Consider the following 17,287-nt stretch of genomic DNA (forward strand, 5'->3'; position numbering starts at 1 on the left):
CGTAAAAATAGTATAATGTAGTATCGAAAATCGGTGACAACGCTAATTGGATACCGATACCGGATAATTTGGATACCGAAGGTCCCAGAAAATGTTTTTTTTTGCTATAAATTTGGATTTGGTGTGTATATTAAACTGGTCAAACATGGTTTTGTGTTGCATTTGATTAGATCTACAACCTTTACTGGGTCACCTGAAAAGTTCATTATTTGTTTTTTTTTTCGTAGCATTCTGTAATTTGCGTTGCGTTGCGTAAGCACGATATACTTTGTAGATTGAAGACTGATGACTCTCATTCGCACACAGACTACTTGAGGAACAATGTTATGTAGTAACAATTGTCTCAGTCCAAGCGACAACTAGACCTGAGAGCCAGCATTACGGGCCACGACCTTCTTTGTCGTAACTTGGGATATTGAAAAGGAAGTGTTAACGTGGTACTTGCTTAACGAAAGACCCCCACTCAGTGGCACTCCCATAAGTACCACAGAGTGAGCAGGAATTTAATCAGGATTCACTTCAAGCAAGCGATGCGACTGAGAATATAATTCAGTGTTGTAAAAGTTTTGTACTGATTCATTAGAATAAGTATGTGCAGAATGCAAAATATTTAGACTATGGATAACCGGTAATCGAGAGTAAATTTCATCAAAACCAATTTGAACCTCGAACAGCCGGTCATCAGGAGTGTACCAGATCAGAATGAAATAACAAGATTATAACAAAACATATTTTTTGTAACATATTGCGTTATAAATTAGGTCTCGTTAGTAGTTAAAATAACAGAAATTTATAACAAGCAACAATGCGAGATATAGTTTTGAAATATTTCTGTTATGTGTTTCTGATCGGGTAGGTTTTGATTTTTCATTACTCGAGATGATATCACGTAATATAGCATGGCATCAAATATCGAAGATCAAGGAATACATTTCTTATTTATCTTATCGGATTGTGCGTAGAATATGAAAATACGAGCGATAATAATGACTTTAGTAGGGAAATACAAAAAAATATTTGTTGTTAATATCTAAAGCTCCACAACTCAGTTTAGTGAATAAATTGAGACCTATCAGGTAAAGGAAATAAATAAAATTTTGCATAGTATTAATGTTTCAAGTATTATCTTGAAATTTGCAAACAAGGTTTATATTCCGCAAATGACAGAAAGGGGTTTTAGTATTTGCTATTTCTATTTGGATGTCACAGAAACAAACCTCCTGCAGCACGGATTCTCCGAGAACTGTGATACACTGATAACTGTCAGTGCTAAAATAAATGTGCATTAAGATGTTAAGGGACTAGTAGGGTAATCTTTTTTTTAAAAAAAAAAAAGTTATTTTGCATTTTCTGCATCATAATACTTTTAGAATTAATATAAAACCAACTTATTCATCGGAAGATATCAAAATAAGTCCAAAAATCATAATACCGCTCGCGGTTCGAAGCGCTCGTAGCGCACCACGGTGTGTTTGGTAGAACAATTTTATTCGAAAAAAATCGGCATTGCTAAAACTTCAACATGTGATAGAATGGGCTTTTCCCTTTCATTTGAAAGTAGAATTCAAATATTCTGTCGGGGGCTCCAGAACAACTTTTTATTTTAAAGGTTTTTTTTTGAAAACTTGGGTTTTTCAATGAAACTGATTCACATTATTACCCCTAGGTAGTACTTTAGACATTCAAATATTACCAAAAGTGAGAATCTGATGGACAATTTCATTGTGTACAACTTTGCAGAGAACTACATCGCGATCTAAAATCGCCAGAGAAAGCTATTAAATTTTTATCAAAGTTTCTAGATTCGCACGGGGCCCATTGGTTAAGAATCTTTATTCCAAAAACATGTTTATTTGTAAAAAAAATAGATTGCCTTATTTTAACAGTGTTCTCAGAAGTACCTGAATGCTAGCAAAGTCCTATCTTTAAGCGTAAAAAGAATAATTCCAGATTCCAAATGCTGGGTAATGCAGCAGAATGAAACAGTTTTTTTTTCTATCACAAATATATTTGTTTCTTCTTTTTTATTTCTTAACTCATTCTGGAGTATGCTTGATGTAATCTTGAATCAAACTGTTTGCTCGTTAGCATCTTGTGGGATATATTTGGCCTAAACTTTTAAACTATATATTTGAACAAACTCGATTAGATATTCAGTCATTTGATTTGATGATTGAGAATCCTGATTGACAGTTTCATGAAGGATAGCAAAATAATTCGATGAGATTTATGTTCAAGTTTGTTAACTTTTGGGAATGGCTGTACATTGAACAGAAATCGCAATAGTAAATGAGAAGTAAAGGTTTTGTCTATTGTACGAAGATAGCGATCTCAATATAAAAGTAGATATAGAAAGTATCACCTTTATCCTGTTAATGTCTTCAGATTCTGAACTGAACTGGCAACTCTGTCTTCTTGATATGTTGTCTTTGTTCTTATCCCACATTATGAGAGAAATCTTCAATAAACAAACTTGTATTGCTTTGAGAATTTACTGAATATATGCTCCAGCCTGATATTTTCTTGTTCGTTTTCTGTTGTGATCCGTGTTCAACGAGTAACGACTCCGGAATTTCTTCTTAAAGGGAATTATGAAACTTGGTTTTGTTCTTTTTTCTAAGATGATGTAAAGTGTGGTTGATTTGGAAATAAAATTTGAGGACAAGCAAAAATTTGCATTCATCTGCATGAATTTACCCCAAAAGATAACAAACATGGATGCAAAACTCGAAGAGATTTTTTTTCTTTTTCAGTCATCTTTCTTTTAATGCTGATAAAGACAAACAGGATTCTCAACCCAAAATTGCAATAAAATCCGTCGTTTATTACCATTCTACTCGAACTGTCTACTTTAGTTCATTCAAATATAATAGCTTTGAATTTAATTTTACCAGGCAGGATAGGCTCAGGAAGAAGGGTCATTCTAGTTTACATTAGCTATCCCCTAGAGCGAGAAAAGAAATAAAAAGGCATTATAAAATTCGTTACTACGTTAATCAACAAGATGTAAGATTATCGAATAAATTTGGTCAACACCTTTCCACACTTCCTGGTTCATAAAGTGTCATTTTTGCCCAAGACCCGGAAATCTGAAAATATATTTTTTCTGCTGAGAATGGGACTTTGTATACATTGAAATTTATCTGAATTTACTGTTCATTTAAACCGAACATTTTTTTGTAAGTCCTTGTTAATCGACTTCTTAATCCATGGGCCCCGCGCACACCTAAAAACTGATAAAATTTTAATAACTTTCTCGGGTGATTTTATATTGATTTATAGCATTCTACGAAGTTGTAGACAATGGGATTCTTCATCAGATTCTCACTTTAAGTATTTTTTGAATGTCTATAGTACCAATTAGTAGCATAAATGCGATTTAATTTCATTAAAAAACTTAAGTTTTCAATCAAAAAACTTTAAAATAAAAAGTTGATATAAACCCCCCGACAAAATATTTTCATTTTTCTTTCAAATGAAAGGAAAAAGTCCATTCTTTCATATCTGGAAGTTTTGCAGATTCCAATTTTTTTTAATGAAGTTGTTCGACAAAGACACCGTGGCACACATGTTTTTTTCGTAACACACATTTTTAAACTAGCCACCAGGATTCTGGCCGAACCATTCAACCGCCCGGCTTAATTTTTTTTCAAAATGTTCATGATTTTTTTATTAATTTTTGGCATTGTCATAGCCAAATTTATGTTAAAAGTATGGAAAAAATCCATATTTTTGCCTTTCTCATATAGAAAGGTTATGCAATCACTCTGAAAAACGTCAACCTAATCCCGGCCCGGAGGGCCGAGTGTCATATGCCATTCGACTCAGTTCGTCGAGATCGGAAAAAGTCTGTATGTGTGTATGTATGTGTGTATATGTGTGTGTATGTGTGTGTGTGTATGTATGTGCGTATGTGTCAAATAATGTCACTCATTTTTCTCAGAGATGGCTGGACCGATTTGCCCAAACTTAGTCTCAAATGAAAGGTGCAACCTTCCCTTCGGCTGCTATTGAATTTTGGATCGATCGGAATTCTGGTTCCGGAATTACGGGTTTCAGAGTGCGGCCACACAGAATTTTTTCATAAAAACTATAGGAAAAATTAAAAATAGAATTTTTATTTTTGATGCTAAATGTATTCAAGGTGCATAAAACGTCGAGATTTGATGCAAACACGAAAAAAATTTGACAAAGATTAACTTTTTTGGATTTTGCACATTTTTGCCTTTCTCATATAGAAAGGTTATGCAATCACTCTGAAAAACGTCAACCTTATCCCCCCCCCCTAATTTTTTTTCGACTCGCATAAGGTTTCTGGATTTTAACAGGGGCGTAGTTGATGGTTTACGGAGAGGGGTTACACCCCCTCTCTACTGTTCACTCCCCTCCTTTAAAAATCTCCTTAAATCACCCCTCAGACCACCACCCCATCCAGCCCTTATACCCCTCCCTTTCAACCCCATCATCTTTAAACCACCACTATATCACAAAGCATACCAATTTAAGCTGGGGAGTCGTTCGTTCATGGGACTTTCGCCCTCCTCACATACCCACCCCCGCATGACAAAATGAGTTAGCAAGCAGATAACATTGATCTAATGCTGATAAGGCTAATGGAGTATGATATTTTTTTGTTTCAAGTGTTTCGCCGTCAACACGTAGCTCATCAAGTTCGTGGCTGGCATGCCATTGTGTATAAGTGCAAAGTGTACTAAGAATGTAATGAACATTTCCACAATTATGTTGAACATAAAAAGCCTCCGTGCCATAGTTTAGAGAAATGAGAAAGGCACAATTGCACCGCTAGGTGGATTAAAACAGGTTTTTTTGTTTATTAACCATTCGTGTACTTTTTAAGATTCAATTGGGGTTTTCTGTTTGAGATGATCCTTCATGATTTCTCCAAACTTAATTTACCCAACCAATTCTCCAACAGACGTCATCAAAAATATTCGTAAAAATACCTCATTATATGTAAAATCAGTCATTATAAAATAAAAGTATCCATAAAACGATTAAAAAACCAGGCGAGATAACCTTATTAACCCCTTAAATAAACTTAAAGTGACGATACGACATTCAACAGTTTTCTTTTGATAGGTGGCCTTTCATCATATTTATCTATTCATTTACTGAATGCTAAATTTAACACGCAGTAGTGAGGTAAAGAGAAAGAATCTGTATTTGAATATGATGAGCTTTACCGTTACCAAGAGATAATATTTCAAATAAATGATTAATAACTAAGGTCACATCAAAAAATAATATGAACAAAAAGATTTAACCAAGAATCACAGAAAAAAAAACATTTTACCAGAGATTCGATAGATAGCTCTTATACACGATGTTGTTTTTCTGTTGCGATAATGGGTATAGAAAACTATTTAAAAGGTATTAGGCGATTCAGTGAGCATAACGCAGAAAAAAACTCTACCACAGCATCTCAAATCTATGGCAGTAGAAAAAATGTGAAAAAACTAACGAAAAGCGGTATATAAATTTAACGACGATTACAAGATTTGTAAAAATTGTGTGGGAAGGTATCAACGTGCAGGATTATTTTAATGATTTTAAGTTCCCCAAACAGATATTTCTAAAATCTTTGCAAAAAAGTACAAAACATATTAATTGGTGGTGAGTAGTGCATACATTATATGAATAAATTGATTTGAAATAAAAACAGTTACAACTATTTTTCGATATTCCCGCGATCTCGGGATTTCCTGAGGAAATAATTTTTTTTAACTCGAATCCCGGTAAGCTGAAAACCGGCGGAAAAAAGGAAGTTCTATTATGAGTAATAAGAACTTCACAGTGTATCGAGTCACTTAGCCTAAAAACTAGTGAACAAATCAAGCGAGATACGCAATTGTCAACGAAGTATTTAAGAAATCACAAAGAAGACAAATTTTTCCTGATCTCGGTAATAGAGTTCGATCAAGGAAATTAGCGTTCAACCTATCTCGAACAGGGAATTCTGCCGTCTCAAACAACCCAATGTAACTATGAAGTTCAGATTACAACGTGTATGCTGCTCTAATTATGCTTAAGGGAAAAGCAACATAAAATGCTTTGTTTCTTTTAGAATGAACAATATATCTTATTATAGAGAAATGCATCAAAGCACAATACAATGCAACCTATTTTTCATTGAACTTAATACTACTTTTGTTTTCATCAGTTTAATAATAAGGCCCCAACTTCTTTTTTCGTTGAGAGGCAAGTCTCAAGTTTATTGTACAGTGAGTACAATTTATTCAATGCATCAATGTATAGTCCCGCAGCAGTTGTATCATTATCTGCATTTCGGTGACCGCCTGAAGTGCTAAGACCGTGGTGCACTCATAACAGTGTGTGACTTCCGGAGGGTAAAAAAGAGCTAAAATTCACGCATTATTCGAATCATTCCACTGTTCAGGACAATCAATAAATGGCACTAGGTTACAAAACAATCGTGTTGCGAGAAAAAATATTTTCAAGGCTCATTCTAAGTCGATGAACACGAACATTATTTTTTTGACATTTTTTGACGTTTCCTGCAAAAGAAATATTTTCATCTTTTTGTTATTGGTTAATATTTCGTGAGAAAATCGTCCGATCAATATAACCAACACTCCTGGTCTGGTTATATGTGTAGATATCACATGTAAATTTTCAGGGGTACAAACGAACAAATCCGAAATAAAAGTATTAGTTTTAAAAGTGATCGAAACTTACACTTGTTATGGGGAGTGGGTATAGCGTAGTTGGTAAATCGATTGCCTTGTACGCAGCTCACCCGGGTTTCATTCCCAACCACGAAGCGAAATCTTTTATCATCGAAATAAAAGAAGAAATATACTTTGTTCGCTTGGAATTATAATAAATTTATATTTAATTAACAAATATTACACATTTTTGGAAACGGCAGATCATTTAATGAGATAATAGCTCAAAGCGGTTACCCCAAAATTTTTAAACTAATGTAATTAATTCAACAATATTCATAGCATTTATCGCAGGAAATGCTGATATTTTGAAGCGCGTGGTATCTAAACCTTATATCCAAAACCCTTGACTCTCCTCTCTGGTGCAGTTCTTTTACGTACTATACTTGACTAGTACTACCACGTTGGATTAAATTTAATGCTTCTACGTGATTGAAAAAAAAACGAGCAACAGTTAAATTTATTTATTTCAATTACGCAGTTTTCCAAAACTGTGGTACTATGGAAAAGCAACCCCTGTACCAGGACGACCGTCGCCAAAGTTACGTCACCGTGATGAGGGGGCTCTCAAGATGCCCACAGTGCATGCATGAATGCATCCAATCGATAAGTGAAGCTCCTACACCGTATGGTAGCCGCCGACCGCACAGCATTGGTGCACTAATATTGGTGACGATACAGACCGGCTGAAAAACTGAAGGCTACTAAGGTTACCCCCGGCTAGTTGAACTTATTTGAACACGAGTTTCGCCGCAGTTTCCCTGACTACCTACGCAATCATCAGTTACACGTGTGATTTCTAGCGTGTCTGTGTGTGTATGTGTGCGCGCGTCAAACCGATGGGGACGCTTAGTAATTTGTAGTACACTCCAGCCATTGCGGCAGTCCCAACTTATTGCGACTCGTTTTTTCCCTACATTTATTCAGCTTGTTTGTTGTTTCGACTGCAGATTGCATATCTACTTGTTCGCTCTCGCAAATTGACTCGCTCGCTCGCATTCGTTTACGATGGATATGCGCGTGGAAATAGTTTTCCCACTGCCAACCAAGCTAGAGTGCAGTGCAGTGGATGGGCGCGTGTGTGTGTGCGTGGGTGCACTTCGACGGTGGGTGGGAAGACTATTTTGCCGACTGCTCCAGTAACCTTGAAAATGCGGTGCAGTGCGCGAAGTCCAGTCGGTTGGAGTTTTTGGAAAAAAAAGAAATCGAAAGCCATTTCTATTTGCTAACACTTACTTTTCAAAAGTTATTGTTTTTTTTTCTTTTGGAGGTCGGGATGCACTACGCTCACTCTCGATCGAATCCGGTTCTGGTTTGATCGCAGGGGGTAAATTTTGCCCCTTATTGCACCTCACTCGTTTGAACTTTCACTACAATTAATTACAACCGGGATAAAAATAGTTTCATTTGGTTAGTGTCCCGCTGAGCGCAAGGATTTTTTTTTCACCCCTATCTATTATTAAACCTATAAATGGTTCATTGAGGATTTTCACTGCTTAGCGCAATGCGCTATGACGACGGAAGATCTTCTTTGTGCGGAAAGCTCCATTGGTGTGGGAGGGTGTGTTCTCTCGGCGCGTTTTCCCACAAAAGGTCCGTTCGGAATCACGAATCACGGGTTCATTCTTTCACGGTCGCGGTCTCCCTCAGAACTGAACAAGAACTCGCTCTCGATGCACTAGTCGAGGCCCTTGATGCGAATTCAGAGCAAAATAGGAAAATATTACACAATTTTTCACAACCACCACCAGAAGCTGTACGACGACGGTAGTACTAACTATTCCTGTACTATTATTATTATTCAGACGGTGGATGCCCGCCACAGTTCGGCTGTAGTAGTAGTTCTCTGACGCGATGACCGCAATGGCGGCCATCTCTCGTCGCGGCTGGACGGCGGGGTGTCGGGGCGGCGGCGGCGGCTCGGGAACTTCGGCTTTTAGTCGTTGACTGCGCGTGCCATCTTTCTACTTCCTACTTTGGCTAGCAACCTCCCGCTCACATCCACCCGCGCTCAACGTGATAAGAACGAAAGAGAGAAACGAATCGCTTCCTCTTTCTCCATACTACTGCAAACCGACTGTGTGTGACACACTGAGCAGTGCCGTAAATTGCATATGCAACCAATTTATGTATGCACTTTGTCTTTTCAACCCTTCCCGGGTGCGAGTAGGTTGGTGCAGCTATAGGTACGTAGCTCCGAACATGCTCATCGATGAATGGCGCGCTAAGTTTTCCCAATGCCAATTCCGGGCGGACGGGGGTGGGGTTGGAACGGCACACCCCGGGCTGGCCAGTCGGATGCAATTTCACTTTTCTTCACACGACTGTGTGTAGACTGACGACGGCGACGCCCGCCGCCGACGACTGCCTAGTGCTAGTGCAAGTTAGTTACTAACAGAGTAGCCAGTAGCTGGAATATATTCCCGCATACTTTTTCTTCTGGCCTGGAGAGCCGCCCTCGTAATTCGTCCAGCCAAGAGGATCAAACTAGTTTGCAAACAATTGATAACACGAACCTCTAATCACGGTCAGATTGAGTGGTTGGTAGAGCGAGAGGGGATTGGTTGTATCAGTTAAATGCGAGAAAGGAATGCTAGAATAAAGTTGGTTTTGTTTGCTCAGAAAACGATAGATTTTAGGCCAAAACATAACTTTCGTCCATTCAATATGGCATTGAACATCGTATTGATACTACTGTGAAGATGGTGCAGTAGCTAGAGTACGAAGCACTTGAGCAAATGATATAGTACATACATGTAGCTTCCGAGGAAGATAGTACGATAATACATCAAGTTCAAAAAGTAGTTTGCAGAAATAATTTTTGGGTATGGGTGAGTGACCATTTGGTTAAAGCCCTCAATAAACAATTACACTTACAAATAATTTTTGGATTTCATAATTTTGTAATATACGGAGAAATTGGCCTATTCCTAGTGTACAGGACAATTACAGAGTTGGTGGGAAATTTCCGAAAGATAATTGCAATAAACTATAAATTAATGGTTGGATTAAACATAACTTGACATCCAAAAGAAAAATATGCTCTACAAAAAGATGCTCTCATGTATCTAAGTAAAGTAAAAAGCAAGAAAAATGGTTATTTTTGGAGTTCATGCCAGCACCGCCACCGCTGCCAGGAGGTAAAGGGATATCGCTAGTACGAAAAAATGGTATGAAATAAATATAATAGTATAAAAAATTGTTGACAATTTCTTTCAAGAATCATTACGACTTTTAGAAAACTGCAAGATTTAGTGTTTATAACAAAGTTGTTGAGAATGTTATTATAAACAACTTCGTTAAAGACATGCTTGCCCTCTGTATTTTTGGAATTAAGATATGTTAGTCAATTTGTAAAAAAAAAAACATTTAAAGGACTTATTTTAATATCCCCGTTTAATTTGTATGACTTTGTGTAAAATTGTTTAGGATATTAAACTACACATTGATATTCAAGGCATGACTCTCAAAAGTTTACAATTAAAAAGTTACACTGTAAGAAAACTGGGATTTTAAGATACTTTTCAAATGTCATTTGATAACTATATAAAGATAGAGATTTTATGTCTTCAACAAAGTTGTTTGTAATAGCATTCTGAACAACTTTGCCGAAGACACCAACTACATATATTTAATGAGAAGTATTAAACAACAAATCATCACAAGATGCGCAGTTTTATCTGCTTCCAATGTTGACAGTTTAGAAATTGTGGTCTTGACCGTGAAAAAATTCATTCGACCATTTCACTTTCCTTTACTCCAAAAGTACGTGATATTTAGAACCAGGACAACAAACAATGTCCGATCTTAGTACATTCGTGTCTTCTTTAGTATTTGTTTCTTTGCTGATGAAATTAGCTGTTGATTTTTATGTACTACGCATAATTTGTCCTGAATTCCCATTTATTGTTGTTAGAAAATGGATTGTAGTTTAACATAAGATGTTTCTAAGAAGATCCTCTGTATTCCTGCCGTAATGTTTCCAAATTTTCCTTTCCTTCCTTTTAGTTCTAGATACGTTTCACAACTACTGAAGTAGTATCAAGTGCTAGATCATGGAGTCTTATAGAGTTTTTTCATTGTTCATATCTACAGGAAACTTGGCAATAGCTTGACTTCTTAGTATGAGCTCGACTGTTTTTACTATATTCTTATTGAATTTAGTTCGGCTAAGCAGTCATTCGGATTTTTTAACTAGGTTTTTATTTATCCGACTTTTCGGCAGGGTATAGCGCCATCTTGAGGGGAAAATAATATAGTTCGTTTACAATCTTTAAACTTTTTTGACACTACCTTGTCATAGAAATTTTGCGAGTAATTTTTCATCAAAATAAGTTATTTCTTTTATGAGGTTCGCTTGGAAACAATCTGGCGGGTTAATCCAATCCTATAATCAAAAGCCATTTTATCCGCCAGATTGTTTCCAAACGAACCTCAGAAGAGATTTACTTATTTTGATGAAAAATTACTCGCAAAATTCCTAGGACAAGCTAGTGTCAAAAAAGTTTAAAAATTGTAAACGAACTATATTATTTTTCCCCTCAAGATGGCGCTATACAGTGCCGAAACGTCGGATAAATGAATACCTAGTTAATAAACCGGATGACTGCTTAGGCGAACTAAATCCAATAAGAGAACTTGGCAATAGCGCCATTCATTTTGACGTAATATTCTTCAGTATAATAGTCGGCTTAATTAACCCTTAAATGCAGGAGTTTTTTTTATTTCAATTATAGAGGTTTTCACTACCTCTTCGGGTTAGAAAAATCTCTTATAAAAATTTCTATGTGCGGGGTCGAGACTTGAACCCCGCTGCGTACAAGGCAATCGATTTGCTAACTACGCTACGCCCACCCCATGCAGGAGTTTAATTTTCCCATGGTTAAGTAGAATGCCTCTGAGAATCTCCTGAACGTTATCAGTACAACATCTCTATCATCAATGCATCAATCTATTTCCAACCATCAAAAACATGGGTCACGATACTCATTGTGCTTTCTGCTTCTACTCCGAGGCAGCACAAAGCGAACAACAAAAACAGTCACGTGTATCACTGTGCATTGTTCGAAGAACAACGAAAATCGTTGCTTCTATTCTTGCCAAACGGGATGAGTGGGTCGTACAAGCAAGAAATGGTACTCTAGTCAAATAATGTGGCTATTGATTTCCAGTCTTTTCACATATCACCGAGTTTTCGTGCTGTGAAACATTTGCTAAAGGTGAAAATGGAACTTGGGCTTTGGGAAGTTACCTTTATCCAATTCGACCATGTCAGATATTCAGTGCTGATCACGTCCAATGAATTGGTCCACGCGAAAGGATTCATTTTTCACAGCAACTTAAAACACGTGGTTGTGTATGACATCGCTAAATTAAAAAAAATCATATATAGGTGGACGATGGGGAAATCGAAGCTCGGCTAAACGATCTGGCACCACTGTCTTGCTAAATTACATTACTGTACAAAACACATTGCGATAGTACAGTTATACAGAGAACCCTTTGTACATATCAAGGACAATGCGTGGCAGATACGTGAACAGTCGGCACATTATGGACAAACATTGCGTTGCGTTGCGTTGCGTTGTGACGATGATTTTGGCGGATTGCACACTGACTTCATCATGTTTGACTGCTGATTATCTAATAAGAGTTGCTTAGGAAGTGGTAAGTAGGAATTCATACCAATCCGACCCATATTAAAACCTCAACAGCATGATAGCCATCATTGCCGGCCGCCCCCATCTCCATCGTTCACGGGGAAGGATAAAGGATAAGGTAGACAGGAAGTGTTGATGCTCCACCTACTTAACGGAAGGACGACGATTCATCAGACTCTTCCATAGGTGTCGCGGAGTTGGTGGTTTGGAAGGGTATCAGGTCTAGGATTCGCTCCAAGCAAACGATGCGACCTGTAAAGCATATTTTATTAGGTAGTTGTTTAGTTAGTCTTCGAGTGCACGATCACTCGAAAAAGAGATGATCTTGTTTAGTTTTTGGTTATTTTTAAACTCTGGGCAGCCGGCTACCGAGAGTATACTATGTTCCCTAAACAAAAACAATTTGAACTCCACACAGCCGATCGTGGGAGTATTGCCTGGAAAAGCTAATCTTATCTGCGTAATGGGCCGGATCACTATTTATTGCAACAGTATTTGGACAGAACTCGCTACTTCTTCTCTACGATATATTTATTGGCTTGAAAACTACCAAGTGACAGCATATTATACTGGCAAAAATAGCGCGAGATGTTATAAATCAAGGAAAGTATTTCTTATTTTCCATATCGGATTGTTTGTGGAATACAAGTATACGAGCGATAATACCGAACACTGAAGGGAAATATAAAGGATTGTTAATCTGATGCACGGGCTTGTTAGCAATAACGGAGCTTTAAATTAGGTTCATAAAAACAGACGCGGCGAATTTTCAATACGTATTGAGCCGTGTTCATAGATACTAGTCAGATTAGTCGTATTGGGGCTAATTTCCGATCAACTATTCATTTTTACGGCAATGTTTTCTCGACTAGATCTGTTCGCACCCTCTCATTCTGTTCGCACCCTCTCATTCTGCGGTCTAAGGACCAAATGTCATCAATAGACTTAGAATCGCGTGGAGGCATGAGATAGGAAACTTGTAAGAATTTTGCTATCCCACCGTTTGACTACCAGAATGGATGGGAGAACAGTAATACTAGCAAATACCGACTATCATAAGAGCGGTGCAAATTTGAACGAGTGACGTAGAGTACTGCACTGAAAAAAGGACCAGGAGTGCGATTTTACGAAGTTTTAGCTTCCGATGGCCCTACATTTTCTGACAAAGTGAAGTTCTTGAATGTTGAGATTTTTATTACTGTTTAGAAAAGCAAAAGTATCATAAAGCTAGTGTCAGGCCTTCATGAGACCTCAAGAAGTCACTTTTGGAGGTATTCGTAAATGTAGATTTGTCGGTAGACGGTTCCAAATATAATAGAAAAATACCTAATTTAACACAACTACAGATCACTTGCAACATAAAAAGCTTTTTGTGAAATTCGACAGCTCCATCTTAGGCCAATTCAATAAATTTCCTGCATGAAAGTTTCCATTTTTTAAAAACGGTTTTTAAGCCAAAGCTTTGGAAGTTAAACCTTGGCGTGGAAGTGCCGGTATATTAATATATTCTGTTACTTAGTGTAGAATTAGATTTCGTCATTTACGGCTAATATACAACCGCCAGAAGAAACTTAAAACGTTGGTACACAATCAAGAAAGGCGAATCAGAAAAGGTATATGTCAGTGATTCACTAAATACAGACTGGAAAGAGGGTAATATGGAAAACCTTAAGGTCCGCCCAGATTAAGTCTTCGGTACGGAACAAAACCTCGGCCTAGGAACTCCTAGCATGTTGTTAGTCGCCTCTTACGACATGGGAGCAGTTCCCAGAGGTTCTATTCTTGGTTGAAATAGTGCAAAACCACACGGCTTCAGTCGGCACATTATGGACAAACATGTTCAAAAACCACGGTGTAAAGCTCTCTAAATGTCAGCCGTCATATTGCATCCAATGCCGTTATTTGATCTATAAGCGGTTGCCCCATTTGTGGCTTCTGTTCAGGTAATAATGATTATTACAAAGGCTGCAACTAATATCTCAGAATCAAAATCGTGTACCATTTTGCTAGAACGTTTCATCGTGAGCATCAAGGTACATAACCAAACACGATAATGATACAAACCGGTACAATATCGAGAGATAGAGAGAGAGAGAGAGAAAAGGAGAGAGAGAGAGAGAGAAAGGAACGGCTCTCAAGCAGAGATGCCAAATTGAAATCTATATTTCAGTAAAAAAAATTTGTTTACCATCCTTGATGTCAACTGAAAAAAACTGTGAAAACCTACGTGAAAGTTCCAATAAACCTTTCTTTTATATGCCAAAAATCTGTCATCTGTGAAAAAGATTCTACGATCAAAATTTTTTGAGTATATGTATCTGTGACATTACAGAAAAACCCTCAGGACGTGACATGAAAACAAATATTTCCCTGTCGCCTATAAAGGTTTCCACAACTGAACAATGAAGTGGAAGGCCAATCGGAGTCAAGGAGGAAAAGTGTCCATCGTTCGCGACAGATAAACTTCTTTTCAACAGTTGTAAACAATTTGACGCGCTCTTCTACAACAAACCATCTCGTGGAAAGCTATTGGATCTTATTGGTGGAAAGAGATTCTCTGATGCCCGCGGATACTGAGTAGGTGCATTTACTTACGGGTCCGCCACCCCCCTTTTGGCCCTTAATACAGCGGTATGCTAAACGCAGAATAGTAACGAAATTTGAGCGTACTGTTAAGCCGCATGCTGAACAAGACTCAAGCTAGGTGGTGGCTACATACATACATACATGCATACATATGTATCTGTGACATTACAGAAAAATCTGTAAATGTGGCAACCCTGCCCTCAGGACGCAGTTGACATAAAAACAAATATTTCCCCGCCGCCTATAAAGGTTTCCACATGCAATGCCTAGTTGCTGGCACGGGATCTGCTGGACAACCACTATCATTCGTTTATTACCTTGTTTAAAACATGTAAGTAAATAAAAATCCCCGGCTCCCTTCAACTAACGAATTGAGCCATGTCAAACGAATAAAATACATAAAAAAACTTCTCTTGCGTGATCAAACTGGATATGTGTGACTTCCACAAATCTAAGGTCCATTTTCTCCTTCAACATAAGCTCCACCTTCCAAACGGGCAAATCATGCACTACTTGAAGTCCACCGCTGCGGTGTATCACCGAAACTCCACACCACACGATTGTTTTGTTTTATGAGTTCTTACACAAATATATAGTCGAATCGACGAGTAAATGAGCCGATGTGTAATAAATAAATAAAAAAGTAAATAAATATACAAATAACTAAATAAAAACTAAATAAACGAATAAAATGCACAGACGAGTTGCTAAAACTTGACTCGTTCGATTGAGAAAATAGCATCTGGAGAAGCTTGTTAATGTGATCTGTCCACACATTTAAAAATAATACTAAATAAACAAAGAATTAATGGATAGATGAATTAAATAAATAAAGTAAGTAAACAAATAAACGAATGATTGAATAAATCAACAAATAAATAAATGAATAAATAAATAAATAAATAAATGAATAAATAAATAAATAAATAAATAAATAAATAAATGAATAAATAAATAAATGAATAGATAAGTAAATAAACAAATAAAATCAAATAAATAAGTAATTCAATCAAGAAATAACTAAATAAATAATTTCGAACAGATGAGTGGCAAAAACTTGACTCGTCCATCTCAAAAAAGGATCTTGAGGAGCTCGTTAATGTGGTCCGTCGTCAAACTTAGCAAAATTAATGGATAAGTTATGGAACCAAATAAATTATTAAATAAATTTATTAATTAATTAATATTAAGTAAAATGAACCGAAAATTAAATGAATAAATAAATAAATAAATAAATAAATAAATAAATAAATAAATAAATAAATAAATAAATAAATAAATAAATAAATAAATAAATAAATAAATAAATAAATAAATAAATAAATAAATAAATAAATAAATAAATGAACGAATAAATAAATAAACAAGAAAATCTATCTTCTATATATAAAAGTCAATGTTTGTATGTATATGATTTATGGACTCCCAAACGGCTGAACCGATTGCCGTCAAAATTTATACATAGTAGGTATTTGTTATGGAGCGTATTTGTGTGCTGTTGGTTGGGGATTATCTGCCCGCCAGATGGCGCTTCGGAACAAACTGTGTTTTCCTCCTATTTCGTTGAAAGTCGCAGCAACGCGCGATGGGTATTAGCTAGTAAATTCACAAATAAATAAATAAATAAAAAAATGAATAGATATAAAAATAAATAAAATAATTAAATAAATAAATTAAAAAATAAACAGATAAACAAATTATTGAACTGGTAAACATATAAATGAATAAAGAACTAAATAAATAAGTAAATATACGAATAATTAAATATATAAACAAGTAAAGAAACAAATAAACAAGCAAATAAGTAAATAAATAACTAAATAAATGATTACGCGCAGATGGGATGCTAACTGTCGACTCGTTCAATTTAGAAGATAACATCATGAGAAGCATGTTAATGAGTTCCATCCTTATACTCCAAAAAATTTAAAGATGAATAAATAAATAAACAAATAAACAAAAAATGAATAAATACATGCATAAATTAACAAGTAAATAAATAAATAAAAAATAAATAAATAAATAAATGAACAAATAAATTCCAAATAACTAAGACATTATTTGTAGTATCCAATGTGGAAAACAGAACGAAAATGGTGAGTTGAACGAAAAAAAAATCCACATATGTAAGTAAATATATAAATAAATGTAGAAATAAACGGACAAATAAATAAATAAATAAATAAATAAATAAATAAATAAATAAATAAATAATAAATAAATAAATAAAAAGATAATAAAATAAAGAAATTAATATTCAAATTAATAAATAAACAAAAAACAAATAATCAAAAAAAAATTTAAGGTGAATTGATCAAAGCGCGTGTAATCGAC

General features: G+C 35.9%; 1 protein-coding gene across 4 annotated transcripts in view; it reads right to left on the bottom strand.

The window, feature by feature from the left end:
* Positions 1-17,287, bottom strand: part of LOC131692200 (PR domain zinc finger protein 1) — a 228,265-nt gene that overhangs the window by 62,787 nt on the left and 148,191 nt on the right. Inside the window, exon 1 of one of the 4 annotated variants that reach the window (XM_058979110.1) lies at positions 7,944-8,812. The exons of the other annotated variants lie outside the window; for them this stretch is intronic. The gene's annotated coding sequence lies outside the window, so the exon portion shown is untranslated. Of the gene's footprint in view, positions 1-7,943; positions 8,813-17,287 lie in introns of those variants that run through there. 4 annotated transcript variants of the gene reach the window in all.

Source organism: Topomyia yanbarensis, chromosome 3 (genome assembly GCF_030247195.1).
Source record: "Topomyia yanbarensis strain Yona2022 chromosome 3, ASM3024719v1, whole genome shotgun sequence".
NCBI lineage: Eukaryota > Metazoa > Arthropoda > Insecta > Diptera > Culicidae > Topomyia > Topomyia yanbarensis.